General features: G+C 34.5%; 1 protein-coding gene across 1 annotated transcript in view; it reads left to right on the forward strand.

Annotated features, from left to right (window-relative positions):
- Nucleotides 1-13,584, forward strand: part of LOC145286274 (protein unc-13 homolog B-like) — a 597,427-nt gene that overhangs the window by 222,110 nt on the left and 361,733 nt on the right. The window lies entirely within an intron of this gene.

Below are 13,584 nucleotides of genomic sequence, written 5' to 3' on the forward strand. Positions count from 1 at the left end.
AAATAATATAGTCTTCTATTTTCTTTAATGCCGAATACAGTTCCATTCGTGTACACCAGTTTTGATTTATTAGGGGCTAAAGTTTATATTTACACCTTGTTTAATGGCGGCTTGTACAGAAAATATTTTGTTTAGCTTTCGGGATTAGAAGAGTGTTTTCCAGAATAAAGAAACAAAGTTCACCTTTATTGTTCCTTAGCGAGATTTTAGCATCGCTTCTCTTCAAAAAGATATTGTTTACTCGACTGCCGTCGGTCAGCTCTACAAAGTGACTGTGAGGATCAAAATTGATAAAATCAGATTCCTTCGTAATTACATGTGCCATTGCACCACAATCAACAAGAAGGCTGTTACTGTTTGTTGAAGTGTCAAACGTACATGAAAATAAAAATTTGTTTGCTAATGGAGCTCTCCACATTTTTAATGAAGTCTCCTTTGAAATTGTATCTACATTTGAAACTATTGTGATTAGGTATCTCACAATTATAGCAAATAATGTTTTGCTGTTTTTAAGTGAACATTTTAAAATTTCATGATATTTGTAGATTCGTTTTTTTCTGTGATCATTTTCTCAGTTTCCTTGTAAATCCAGGATGCCACTTTGAATTGACTAAAACTCATAGGTTTTTCTTTCTGGGTTATCATAGTGGTAAATGGTTAGAAATCACTTGGTAGCCCTTTAAGGACCATGGAGATAAACAGACTGCCGCTAATAACTTTGCCAGACATTTTTAATGTTTCGGCCCTTATAATACATTCTGTAATCGTCTCGGTTTCCATACGTTTTAGAGATGTCAGTTCAGCATGTAAAGAGATAATTTTGGGTTTTTCTTTTGATAAATAATGCTCTCTTCCTATATTCAGTACTTTGCAGCCATCGTCCAGGGCTTCTCTTGTTAACAGTGATGGACTTCGGTCATCTAAGCACTGTATTAATTCCACAAAAACAATTGCGTTCTTTTCAATAAAGTCAGGGTCGTTTGTTTTCAGGTTGTGCCTGAATTACTTTGTGTAACTTTTGGATTCGTAAATATCCTAAAAATTTCACTTGCCACAATTCGAATTTTGATTCTGATCCATCGAAATAAAGTCTCACGCTGGGCCCATAACCTCTTGAATTGGAAGCCATGTTTAGTTTCAGAAGAGTTTCCGATGGATAGTTATTCTATACAAGTCCTGGAGATGACGAATTCTCAGTAGACAGCTGTTCCGTACAGATTTTGGACTTTATAATTTTGCAGCCAAAGAGCAGAAGATCCTTCTCATGTTGACACGAAGAAAACATATGCAACGTTGCTAAAAAGGTTTAATTTTTATGAGGCAATTCTGGTTTCTGATTGGTTGATAGCAGAACGTGAATTAATTTGATTCGTCAGTTCCTAGCAACAGTGTTCATAAATAGAATCTCCCAATTGTGAGCGACCATACTCCATTATGACTCAAAAATATTGCAACAACTGTAATAACTAGATATATTCTGACACTACATTAACCAGAATACTTAGGTAAAAACATTTTACAGTTTTAACAAAAAGGTTACAATAACATGGCAAGGTCTTCATTCATGCTGATCATCCACTGAATGCCCAGTAGCAATATAGTACATCTGAAAGATGATGCTGTGGAATTTCCACAGGTCTCGCTAGTCTATGTAAATAAAACGATGTGTGCGTGTGTGAAAATACTTAATCAATATACTCTTAAACTATTGGTTACATAACACCGAAATTAACAGGAAATAGTAATCAAGGATGGCTTATGAATAAAATCTTTGTTTGAATGGATGAATAATACATCAAGTTGAAATGCAGAATGTTCATTTCAACTTGCCGAGATATTTCTATTAGTTTTGTGCATGCACAAATTCATTCTATAGCTTGAAGTTGTTTAATTTTAAATCTTATTTATCTGCTGATAGCTCAAATGATAGGGAACTCGCTAAATGTTTTGGTTTGGGTTCTATTAGATACTAATATCAGTTTTTAAAAATCTTTTGAAATCACTACTATATATTAGGTACAATATAATATTTTATACAGAATTGACTTTGTAATAATAAATACACAATCTGCATGAATTAAAATGTATTGAAGTATATTTTATGACTGGGCAAGGTCGGGCGCCTCCTGCTAATTAATAAAATTTAGTCCTTTCTGCGGTTCATCGATATTTCGTACAACCAGACTTCATTCTATGCCTGCCTTATCCATCTAGTCTCAGTTCTGAATACCCAACAGTTTTTCTTTTATCACTGTCCAATGATAAATACATTTGGCTACAATGTGTAAATTATTAATAACTTTTTGGCACGATCCTAAGTTTAGCTGGGATAGCTAAATAGATAGAAATTTTTGACAACAACGCTTGTTAAAGTTTGAGGAGTGTGAAACCTATTCAGGATCACACCACCTACTGATGAGACGATCACCAAAGTGTCCCATTGAAGATTGCAGCTGAGTTGAACACTTGTTATGAAAATAACAGAACACTAGGGAAGTTGGACACAAGGTGTTTTTTTTTTTATTGTGGGGAAAATTGTTCCTCATTCTAGAAGAACTTTTACTACACTGACTAAAGGCAGAAAAGATGAAGCGTAGTATTAAAACAGATACTACACTACTATACTTCTAATCAAAAAGATCAAAGAAAAGACTGGATGGTATATCTGCCACAAAATCCATTTCAACTTTGTTTTTTCTCGATAACCTTGATCAAATTCTAGCTTGATGTAATTCTTGCTGTTTACTGCATAAAAAAAAACGATAAAATTTTATTTGTATTATGTTTGCAATAAATTACAAAAATAAGTTTTCTATCCAATTATCGATCCCTTTTGCTTCAATTCTTGATAGAAATTTGCAAATCTCGCGCCATGTATAAAACATATATTATAATCTATTAAAGATTAATGTTATCTGTTAAATACAAGAGCACTTACAACTGATGTGATTTTAAGGTATTTATCAATACATTATATTAAAACTATATATTAGTTTCTTTCCTTGAACTGCTGAACTTTAGAATTCCTTCCCAGTCTCCTGCTTCCCTGACTGTACTGACCTGCATAAGTTTAAATGTAATGTAAACAGACATCTTGCTGTTAAACAACTTACAACTGATACAAGTGATTATTCTTTTTTTTTGAAAAAAAATGGTATTTACTAATATATTAGGTTGACAAGAAAGTTCTTGCGGTTTTTAATTTTTAAATTCAAATAAACATATCTTTGCTCAAACAAAAATTTATTGATCATCAGAATCAAAACAATTTTGCCAACGCAAAACAAGTGTGTTTATGCCAGTAACGTAAAAAATCTTATGTTCTGGTGGTGGTGAAGTCACTGAAGTTCTTTATATTGCTTAGATTTTTTTAAGCATTTCTCATGCAGAAAGTTGTTGTTTGAAAAGGTAGTAGTCAGTAGGTGAGAGGTCTGGAGAGTATGGCAGATGAAGCAGTTTCGTAACCTAGTTCGTTCAACTTCTGCAGGGTTGGTTTAGCAACGTGTGGTCAGGCATTATCATGGAGGAGAATTAGGCCTTTTCTGTTGACTAATGTTGGGTATTGTTGTTGAAGTTTCTAATGCGTTTTATCCATTTGTTGATAGTATTCACTGCTGTAATGGTTTTGCTTGCATTCAAAAAACTAATGACAAAACCAGTTGCAGATCACCAAACAGTCATGACATTCTTTTGGTGCAACTCTGGCTTGGAGCTTTGTTGGCATCTAAGCGTCACTGATTGTCATAAAGAATCCACTTTTCATCACAAGTCACAACCCGGTCAAGAAAGGGGTCATTCTTATTGCATAAAAGAAGGGAAGATGACATTTCATAATGATGTTTGTTCAATTCATGAGACACATATTTGTGAAGATTTTTGGCTTTCCAATCTCTCTCAAATCATCATATGTGTAATTCGGGAGCAAGTTCTTCAACAGTTGTGCATGGATTGGCTTCAACTAAGGCTCTTAATTGATCATTGTCAACATCCAATGGCTGACCACTATGCTCATCATCTTCAATACTCTCATTGCTGCCACAAAAATTCTTAAACCACCATTGTGCTGTGCGTTCAGTAGTGTTTCCTGGGCGAAATGCATTGTCAACATCACGAACAGTTTCAGGAGTTTTTCAGCCTATCTTAAACTGAAATAAGAAACTTGAGCCAATTTGCTTTTTGTCCATCTTGTATTCAATGTTCTGAAAAGAAGATATAATTGTTTTAAGACGATTAGAGGGAAAAACCACTGTTTAAAATATATAACATAAAGATATTATAATGAAAACTTATTTGAAATCAAAATTAAAAATTCTGCAAGAACTATCTTCTCAACCTAATATTAGATTCCTCTGACTACTATACATTTTTGTTCAACGTTTCAGCTGATGTAACCTCTGACCTCGTTGAGCCGAATATTTCCACTTTGTTGAAATCGGAAACATGCAGTTTCAGACAGAACCCTATATTGACTGGATAGGAATGTTTATTTATGTGATCTTTATTGCAATTGCTTTCTTTTCAGGAGGTTAGACACAAGGTCAAGTGTTGGTTTGATTAAAGTCTTTCTGTGGAACTAAGTGAATTCGAGCTTGACACACTCAGGTTTTCAGTCTCTGTCATTAACCACATAGCTAATGTCATCCCTCGCCATTCTTATTTACTTTTCATTCTAAGTTTTCATACTTGGGAACCTACATTGATGAAATTAGAAATGTACAGAATTTCGAATAAAACCTCTTCTTTAATCCATTGGTCTTATTCCATCAGCGATTATTGCATAGAAATGTTAAGTTATGCCATTCTTAAATATTTTATTTATCTCCTATTCAGGTTAGGCACAAGGTCTAGTGTTGTTTATAGTAAATTGTTTCTGTAGAACTCATTAGATTTGAATTTGACATACCTAAGTTTTCAGTCTGTTTCATTAATCACTTAGTTAATGTGATCCCTTATTTACCAGCCATCCTTAGTGATTATCGTCTTCAATGAGGATTTAACCTTCAACTCCCAGAAAAGCTTTCAATTAGACCTGATTATTAACCAACACTAATAACCATTACACATTATGTAAATTCCAGAATAAATTTTAAGAGTCTTAAACATGGTCTTATCTTGATGTGTAGTTTTACTAGTTATTAAAATAATTTTGTTTCTTATGTATTTATTGAGATTTGACTCTCAGTTATACTCTGGCTGATATACATGTATTATATTAAAGCAGAGTTGCTTAAAGTTAGCTTCCTCTAAGGCTTTTTTCTATATATTTTAATCACACAAAATACATGTTAAAATATACCTTGATTTTGAGATTGAGTTCAACCTTCTTCAGATGTATCCTGTTGAACTCCATAATCTTTCCGTTGAACTCTGGGAATCTACAAGGAATTTTGAATGGAATCCTTTATTTAATCCACCGGGGTAACGTGTTCTCATTCCATCAGCCGTGACTTGGTAGAAGTCCTAAATAGTTTGCAATTGAGTATCACCCACACTAAAAATTGACCCGTTAACGTCTAGAAGGTTGTAATTTACAATTGAATTTTACCAAGTGCTTTATCCACTATGCCACAAATCTTTGCAGATGATACAACTGCAAATTAAATAGGATATCTACCCGGTCATCGCTGATGAAACAAGATTGGATTGCATAAAGGATTTCGTTCAAAATTCTGTACTGATTCCAGAGTTCAATAGAAAGATTCTTGTATTTGACAAGATACACCTTAACGTTGGAGATTACATTGACCAAAATTTTGTGCAAATGATACAGAAGCTGAGAACAGTAGTCTGAATAATCCAAATAACAAAAATTCTCAACTCTCCTCTCCAAAATCCTCTCTGCTTTTATTCCATATGTTGTTCATTCTTGGTTCTGTCACTCTTGGGATATCGCATATAAATAGCAATAAACAAAATGGAATATCACCACTAATAATAATTTTTGAGTTGTAAGACATTTTAGTTTTAGAAGAGAAATGTTGTTTCAAACAAAATTCAGAGAAGCTTTGAATTGTAAAAGCTTGCAAACTGATAATATTTTCCTGTTGGATAGCCAATCTGTAGAAGTCTTGAATAGTAAAAGTTTGTAGATGAAGAGCAAAATTTATTATCTTACATGGTTACGCTACCTGTTAGTTGTTGACATCGTTTGCTTTTCCTGTGTTATTCTGCAGTGTATTCTGAGATCAACATATTCTATGAATATTGTGGAAATTATTCTACATAACTAAAAGAATCTTGAAAGCCTTAAAATTTGCAAACCAAAATACTCACCTTGACAGTTATATAATTGAAGTTTTGTAATTTGTAAAAACATTTGCACATTTTGCAGGCTTGGAGATCTATTAAGGGCTACAAATAGTTCTTTCTTCAATAGTGGTTAGTTGAAAATTTTGTAGTTTAGTTCTTCTTTCTGAAAGGTTCAATTATTCTTTGCAGGTAAATGTCATCCATTATATGATATTCCCAAACAAAAATAAATAAAAGTCCTTCTAGACTAAGGAAGGAAGGGAGGTGTATGAATCTTGAAAAATCAAAATTGAACTATTTTCACAAGTTGAATGTAGAATAAGTTCAGGTATGTTTTTCAAAACAGAAATATTAATCCATATCCCATTTTTAGGGAATTTCAGTAGCGGCATCAAGTTTGTTGATGCCTACTTCAAAGTAATTAGGCAAGAACGCATTCCCTTAGTCGGATTTGCTCTGATAAAAGTTGACACATCTTAATTAAAATGAGACCTTTTTGGAACTGGATTCTCATTGAGACAAGATCCACAGTTCCTGCTGGAACTAAATTGAAATGAAACTGAAAATGGCGCAACCTAAATTTAGTGTGTAAAACATCAAATTTCGTTTGAAATAACATCTTGTATTATTATGTTCAGACATAATAGGGGAAAATGTTTTTTTTTACATAGGAGTCACCACTTATCAAGGCCCAGAGGCCATTTGAGGATAAGGGTTAAAGTGTGTATAGCAGTCAATAGTAATCATAGTAATTATTTGTAGTGTAAATTTGGTAAATTGGATTACCTAAGGAGAATGGCTCATCAAGAACTTGTTTACGTTGGATTTGAAAATGACCATATTGTAGTCAGCTGGAAAGCAGGCAAATGTGAGATAGTTCCACAGGTGTGCAGTTCTAAGAAAGAAGCTTTGTTCATGGAATCTATGTTTAGGTTTAGGCACAGATAAAGAGTGTGAAAAATTATTGAAAGTGTTTTCAGCTAGATGAGTGTTTTCTGTGAAAGTTCGGTGAGGGGGAACCACAGATTGGAGCTCAGGTGAGCACGTGCCCTGAAAATAACAATAAAGCAGAGACAGGCATGCAATGCCTTTTCTGTGAGAAAGAGGTTGCAGGGAAGAGAAAGAGGGCATCCCCTACTAGGCTATGAAGTCTATTTTGAACTCTGTCAAGGCAGGATAAAACCTTTCTAGCAGCTCCTGCCCAGATGTGGCAACAATACTCCATCCTTCGATGTACCTGGCTCTTATATAGGTAGAGAATTGCATCAGCAGTGAGGTATCACTGGATTGATAGAAGCATCCCACTATTTTTCCAACAACCTTGGCAACAGGTTTGATGTATGTGTTCCATTTAAGATCAGGAGTAAAGGTTAAGCCCAGAAGCTTGTCAAAACATGGAGCCTCCCCAAGATGAGAGCCATTCATTTCAGTTGATCCCAGATGGTACAAGCTTGGTTTTAGATGCATTAAAAGTAACCAGCTACTTCTTTCTCGGTTGTACCACATGTTCAAGATCAGAGGAGAGAGAATCAGAGAGAACTTGGTCGTTTACGGCCTTTGATGTGCTGCCATAGATAGTAGTGTCATCAGCATAAATGTCTACGAATGATCTAAAGATGTAATTTGGAAGATCATTGATGTAGATCAGGAAGAGAGTTGGGCCCAGGATGGACCACTGAGGGACTCCAGCATTAATACTATGAGCTTCCAATTTTTGCCCATCAACCACTACTCTTATGAATATATCAGAGAGAAATGATTTAATAATCGAGAAGACATTTCCAGCTATACCATAGCTGGAGATCTTGTGAAGTAAACCTTTATGCCATGCCCTATCAAAGGCCTTTGATATGTCAAGAGCAATTGCTCTAGAAAGGAAGCCTCCATCGAGAAATTCGCTAATCCTATGAGATATAACTGTAAGCACATCTGCTTTAGATCTAGCAGGACGGAAACCATATTGCATGTCACTAAGAATGTTATTTTTGCTGAGGTGGTTGACTACTTTTCTATTTAACACAGATTCCAGTAACTTATTCATGATACATAGGAGACTTATTGGTCTGTACTTATAGGGAGATGACCGATCACCTAAGTTCTTAAATACAGGGCATACTGATGAGATTTCCTAAGGTGTTGGGAAGCAATTTTCCTTAAGACAGTGCTTAAACAGCTTTGTAAGTATGGAAGCTAGTTCTGGTTGAAGCTTTTTCAGCACTTTAATTGGAATGCAGTCAGGGCCAGTTGCTTTACTGGAATCAAGTCCCATCATACAACAGTGAGCATTTCAGCATGCGAATTTCCAACAATATAATTATCTAACCAATAGAATTAGATTTGACAACTTGATTTGGCATTAAATAGCCCATAGATGGTTGATATGCCATAAACCAAACCAATTCCTGTTTATTCAAGTGAAAATGAAGATTTTTATGAGAATTATGCAGCAAGTTGAATTCAAATAGGTTAGCCTCCAGGAGAAATACAATACTGTGGAAGAATTAAAGTCTTAAACTTGATATTTTGATGAATCAAATTTTAATCATTTGATTGATCTTAATACTAATTTAGTATGTCATCATCAAAAATCGATTTTGTATTAATGAAGGTTGTTTATGCCAGGATTTTGGAGTCAGAGGGATGGATTTGAAAGGAATCTGAGTATAAGAATTAATTATAGCATGCATAATTGTTTTAGTTTATTAACTTTAACTTTTTGTACTTTTCTTTGTCTCATCCATATATATATATATATATATATATATATATATATATACTTGCAGGCTGCCCAGCATTTCCTGGTCGTAAAATACACTAAAATATATTTTAATTCATGCAGATTTCACATTTATTATTATGTAGAGCCAATTTCTCTACCGATTATTATATTGTACTCCAGATATAGTAGTGATTTTAGAAGTTAAAAAAGATGACTTGAATGCTATCAGCTATAATTGAAATCAAAACATAAAGCTCTAGAACATTATTTGTTATCATTTGAGCTAAGTTCATATGCATATAAAATAATTTAAAATAATGTTGAATGCATAAATATATATTTGCGCATACGTATATCTTACACATTATGTCAAACTATGCCTGTTCCAGTTCCATTTTTGTTTTCAATTTTAACCCCTTAACAGCTATTTTTCCAGCTAAAAATTAAATCTATTTTGTTCCACAGGTTCAAATACTCCATATATCAAGTTTCAAGTATTTAGACCAAACATTAACGGAGTAGTTTGGTAGAGATCGTTCTTAGATAGATTTATTCTAAATGCAGCTTCAAATGCTATGCAATCATGCACAATGTAGCAAATATGCACAAATAGAATTGTGCATATTGTGAAATGAGAGACAAGTCATCTAATAAGAAAAGAGAAAAAACGAACAGTGAATTAACAAAAGTTCTTTTTTAAAGGAATATGAAAATAAGTACAAACACAAATTTGCGTGAAAAATGATAACGTTTGTACAAATATAAATGTGTGAAAGGTAACGTCCATACATTCAGAAATGTACATGATAGGTCATAATCTAATTCAAAAAATGTGTGTGAAATTTAATATGTACAAATGTATGTAAAAGGTGATAACATATGCACAAACTCAAATGTGCGTGAAAAGTTATAACGTACAAACTGTGGTAATGGTGAAAACATACATATGAACATAAATTTATGTGAAGGTTTTCCGTTTCATAAAGAGGAATCCTTTATTTTGTGAGCGAATGAAAAAAAAACTCACTTTTGGGATACTATATGCTCTTTTGGGATACTATATGCTCTATTCAAGATATTAAGCACTTTGGATTATGGCACTGTCTAGATAATGAGCACTTTTTTAAGGAGACCTCCAGAGCACTAATAAAACTAATTTTCTAATTCGTTCTCAAGAATAGAAATTATTTAAATTATCAGTGAGAGAAAAAACAAAAACAGGAAGCCTGCAGAGCGATACTAAGAGCAGTAAATATATTTGAGGATATCTCCAGAATACTACTAAACTAAGTGTATTCTTCTCCTTTCTTTGTAGTTAAAAACAAAAGTAAATTCACACAAAATATTTTTGGACTTTATTTCAACATTAAAAGTTTTGCTAGAAATGACGATATGACGTTAAAATTAGAGATGGTGACATTGTGACCAGCAAATTCAGTTTTAGTATAAGGTAGAAAATAGAATATATATTCTCAATGCACTTTTGCCAGGAATTCAATGATGCGTCTCTGCATCTACTACACGTCTATAACAGGAGTTATATCTGCAACAGAGAGATGAAAATTTCAGTTCATGTGCACATAAGCTAAGTCATCATAACAATGCTAATTAGTCTTTTTTTTTTTTTGTCTATTTCGGTGGAATAAAAAAAATAGGATACATTACTTTTGAAACACCCTTTTTCATGAAGTTAATTTATGAATGCTTGATAACGATGGTATTTAGCTGTTGTATGCAACTTTCTTTTAAAATTCTGTCAAAACTTGCTTCTGGGCTTTTACAGTAGATTGTCTGTTTTTAGAAAGAGTTCTTGCATAATTTTTTATGTTTGAAAAAGAAATTAAACATACAAAAACAAAAGAAAAACTTATTGAATAACAAACACAAACCTCAAAGATAAAAATAGCAACAAAACTGATGTATTATTTTCATCTGATGTTATTACCTGAAGGGGAAAAAGGTTTTCTTTTAGAATTTTAACTATTTCTTTCCAAAGAATGTAAACTTCCTTAAAAATGACTGTTAAAAAAAAGAAAGAAAAAAATACAGTACATTTTGTGCTATGAAATTTATTCTTTTAAATTTATTCTTTTAAAATTTGGAATGTGCCTACATTAAAGATGGCTTCCCGTGTGGCAGGGATATCTCTAGAGAAGATCCTAATTTACCCTATATGTGTTTCCGGGTTGCACTTGCTTACACCACTGCATTTATATTTGCCTTCTATCGGCCCCATAACAGCGGAGTTACTATCTTTAAGATTATATATGAGAAAATAGACCAAATCCTGTCTACACATCCCTGGGCTAACATCCACATCTGTGGTGACTTCAACGTCCATAACGTGAAATGGCTGACCCATTCAAATAAGACAGACGATGAGGGGAGGTTTTGTCATGATTTTGCCATTGCTTATGACCTCACTCAGATTGTTCGCAAACCCACTCGTATGCCCGATACTACTAGTCAATATGCAAGCCTCCTAGACCTTTTACTCTCAACTTCCCCTGAGCTATGTTCATGTTCCGTTCATTCTCCTCTAGGATCCTCCGACCACTCCGTCATATCAGTTAAGATAAAAATGGAATGTAATAAGTCCCCAGACGTACCCCTCCACCATACTGTATACCGATACTCTATGGCTGACTGGGATAGTTTCTGTACATTCATATCTGATCTACCTCTGCATTCCATGTTTAAAAAGGATGTGACCTCTATAGTATCAGATCTGACCGAATGGTTAATTGTAGGCATAGACCGATTCATACCATCTAAAAAATTCCAACAAAAACCTAACAGCCAGCCATGGTTCTCCCCAGAATGTGCTGCTGCTATCGCGCACAAAAATCACTTTTTCCATAACTACCAACGTAATAGATGTACTGAGACTAAAGCTGCTTTCAGGAACGCCAGCAACCACTGTAAAAGAGTAATAAAAAATGCAAGAGAGCTATATGTCCAGTCTGTTAAATCCAAAGTAGCTGATCAGTGGCTTGGTTCCCACCAGTTTTGAGAAATAACAAATAGGATCCTGAACAGAAGTGTGCGTTCTATCCCAACCATTATCAATGGACCAGAGGTCATCTCGTCAGCATCAGACAAGGCCAAACTATTTGCAAAGAACTTTTCAGCTAATTCTACCCTATGCGACGAAGGCCATCAACTTCCCATATTTCCTCCTATAACACAGAACACGCCATGTAACATACAAATATCTGTGCATGAGGTAGCCAAGCTAATCAAGAACCTTGATTCCAGTAAAGTAACTCGCCCTGACGGCATCCCAATTATAGTGTTAAAAAAGTTTCAACCAGAACTTGCTCCCATACTTACGAAACTGTTTAAGCGTTGCCTTAAGGAGAAATGCTTTCCGACTCCCTGGAAAACCTCATCAGTTTGCCCTGTATTTAAGAATTCAGGTGATAAGTCATCTCCCTCTCAGTACAGACCAATAAGTCTCCTGTGTGTTATGAGTAAGTTGCTGGAATCCATATTAAATAGAGAAATAGTCAACCACTTCAGCAGAAATAACCTTCTTAGTGACACACAATATGGTTTCCGTTCTGCAAGATCTACTGCAGATGTGCTAACGGTTATATCTCACAGGATTAGCGAATCTCTTGACAAAGGCTTCCTTTCTAGGGCAATTGCTCTTGACATATCAAAGGCCTTTGACAAGGTATGGCATAAGGGACTACTTCACAAGATCTCGAGCTACGGTATAACTGGAAATGTTTTCTCAATAATTAAATCATTTCTCTCCAATAGGCTCATAAGAGTAGTGGTCGATGGACAAAAATCAGAGGCTTACAGTATTAATGCTGGAGTCCCTCAAGGGTCAATCCTGGGCCTAACTCTCTTCCTGATCTACATCAATGATCTCCCTAAACACATACTTAAATCATTCTTTGACATCTTTGTTGATGACATGACCATCTACGGCAACACATCAAAGGCTGTAAATGACAAAGTTCTCTCTGATTCTCTCTCCTCTGGTCTCGAGCACGTGGTTCAGTGGGGGAAGACATGGCTGGTTACCTTTAATGCATCTAAAACCAAACTCCTATCTTTACACCATCAACGCTCTGATCCCCGTCTGGCATCAATTGAAATGGATGGCTCTCATCTAGGAGAAGCCCCATGTTTTGACAAGCTTTTGGGTTTGTCCTTTACTCCTGATCTGAAATGGAACACATACGCAAGTCTGTTGCCAAAGTTGCTGGAAGGATGGTGGTATCCTTCTACCGCTCCAGAAGATATCTCACTACTGATGCAATTCTCTATCTATATAAAAGCCAAGTACGTCCAAGGATGGTCTCTGTCTCTTGCACCCACTACCTATCTCTATCACCCAATTTCATGCTCTCTCTATCTTCTATGCACTATAATTTTTCTTTCTCTCACATTTTGTTGTCTATTCTTTTGATCTAGCTCTGACATCTTTTGCATTCTTTATCATCTGTTTTTTTCTTTATATTACCTAGTCATTTAATGTTGCATCATCAAAGGATATTTTGCCATCAAATAGAATTTAGCATTGAGTATGATTTTTTTTTGTATCAAAATGTAAATATTGTTTACAAAGCTGAGTTACATGTTTGCATTTACTTTAGTTT

This window comes from Euprymna scolopes, chromosome 10 (assembly GCF_053919585.1).
Source record: "Euprymna scolopes isolate OS-2025 chromosome 10, ASM5391958v1, whole genome shotgun sequence".
Taxonomy (NCBI): Eukaryota; Metazoa; Mollusca; class Cephalopoda; order Sepiida; family Sepiolidae; genus Euprymna; species Euprymna scolopes.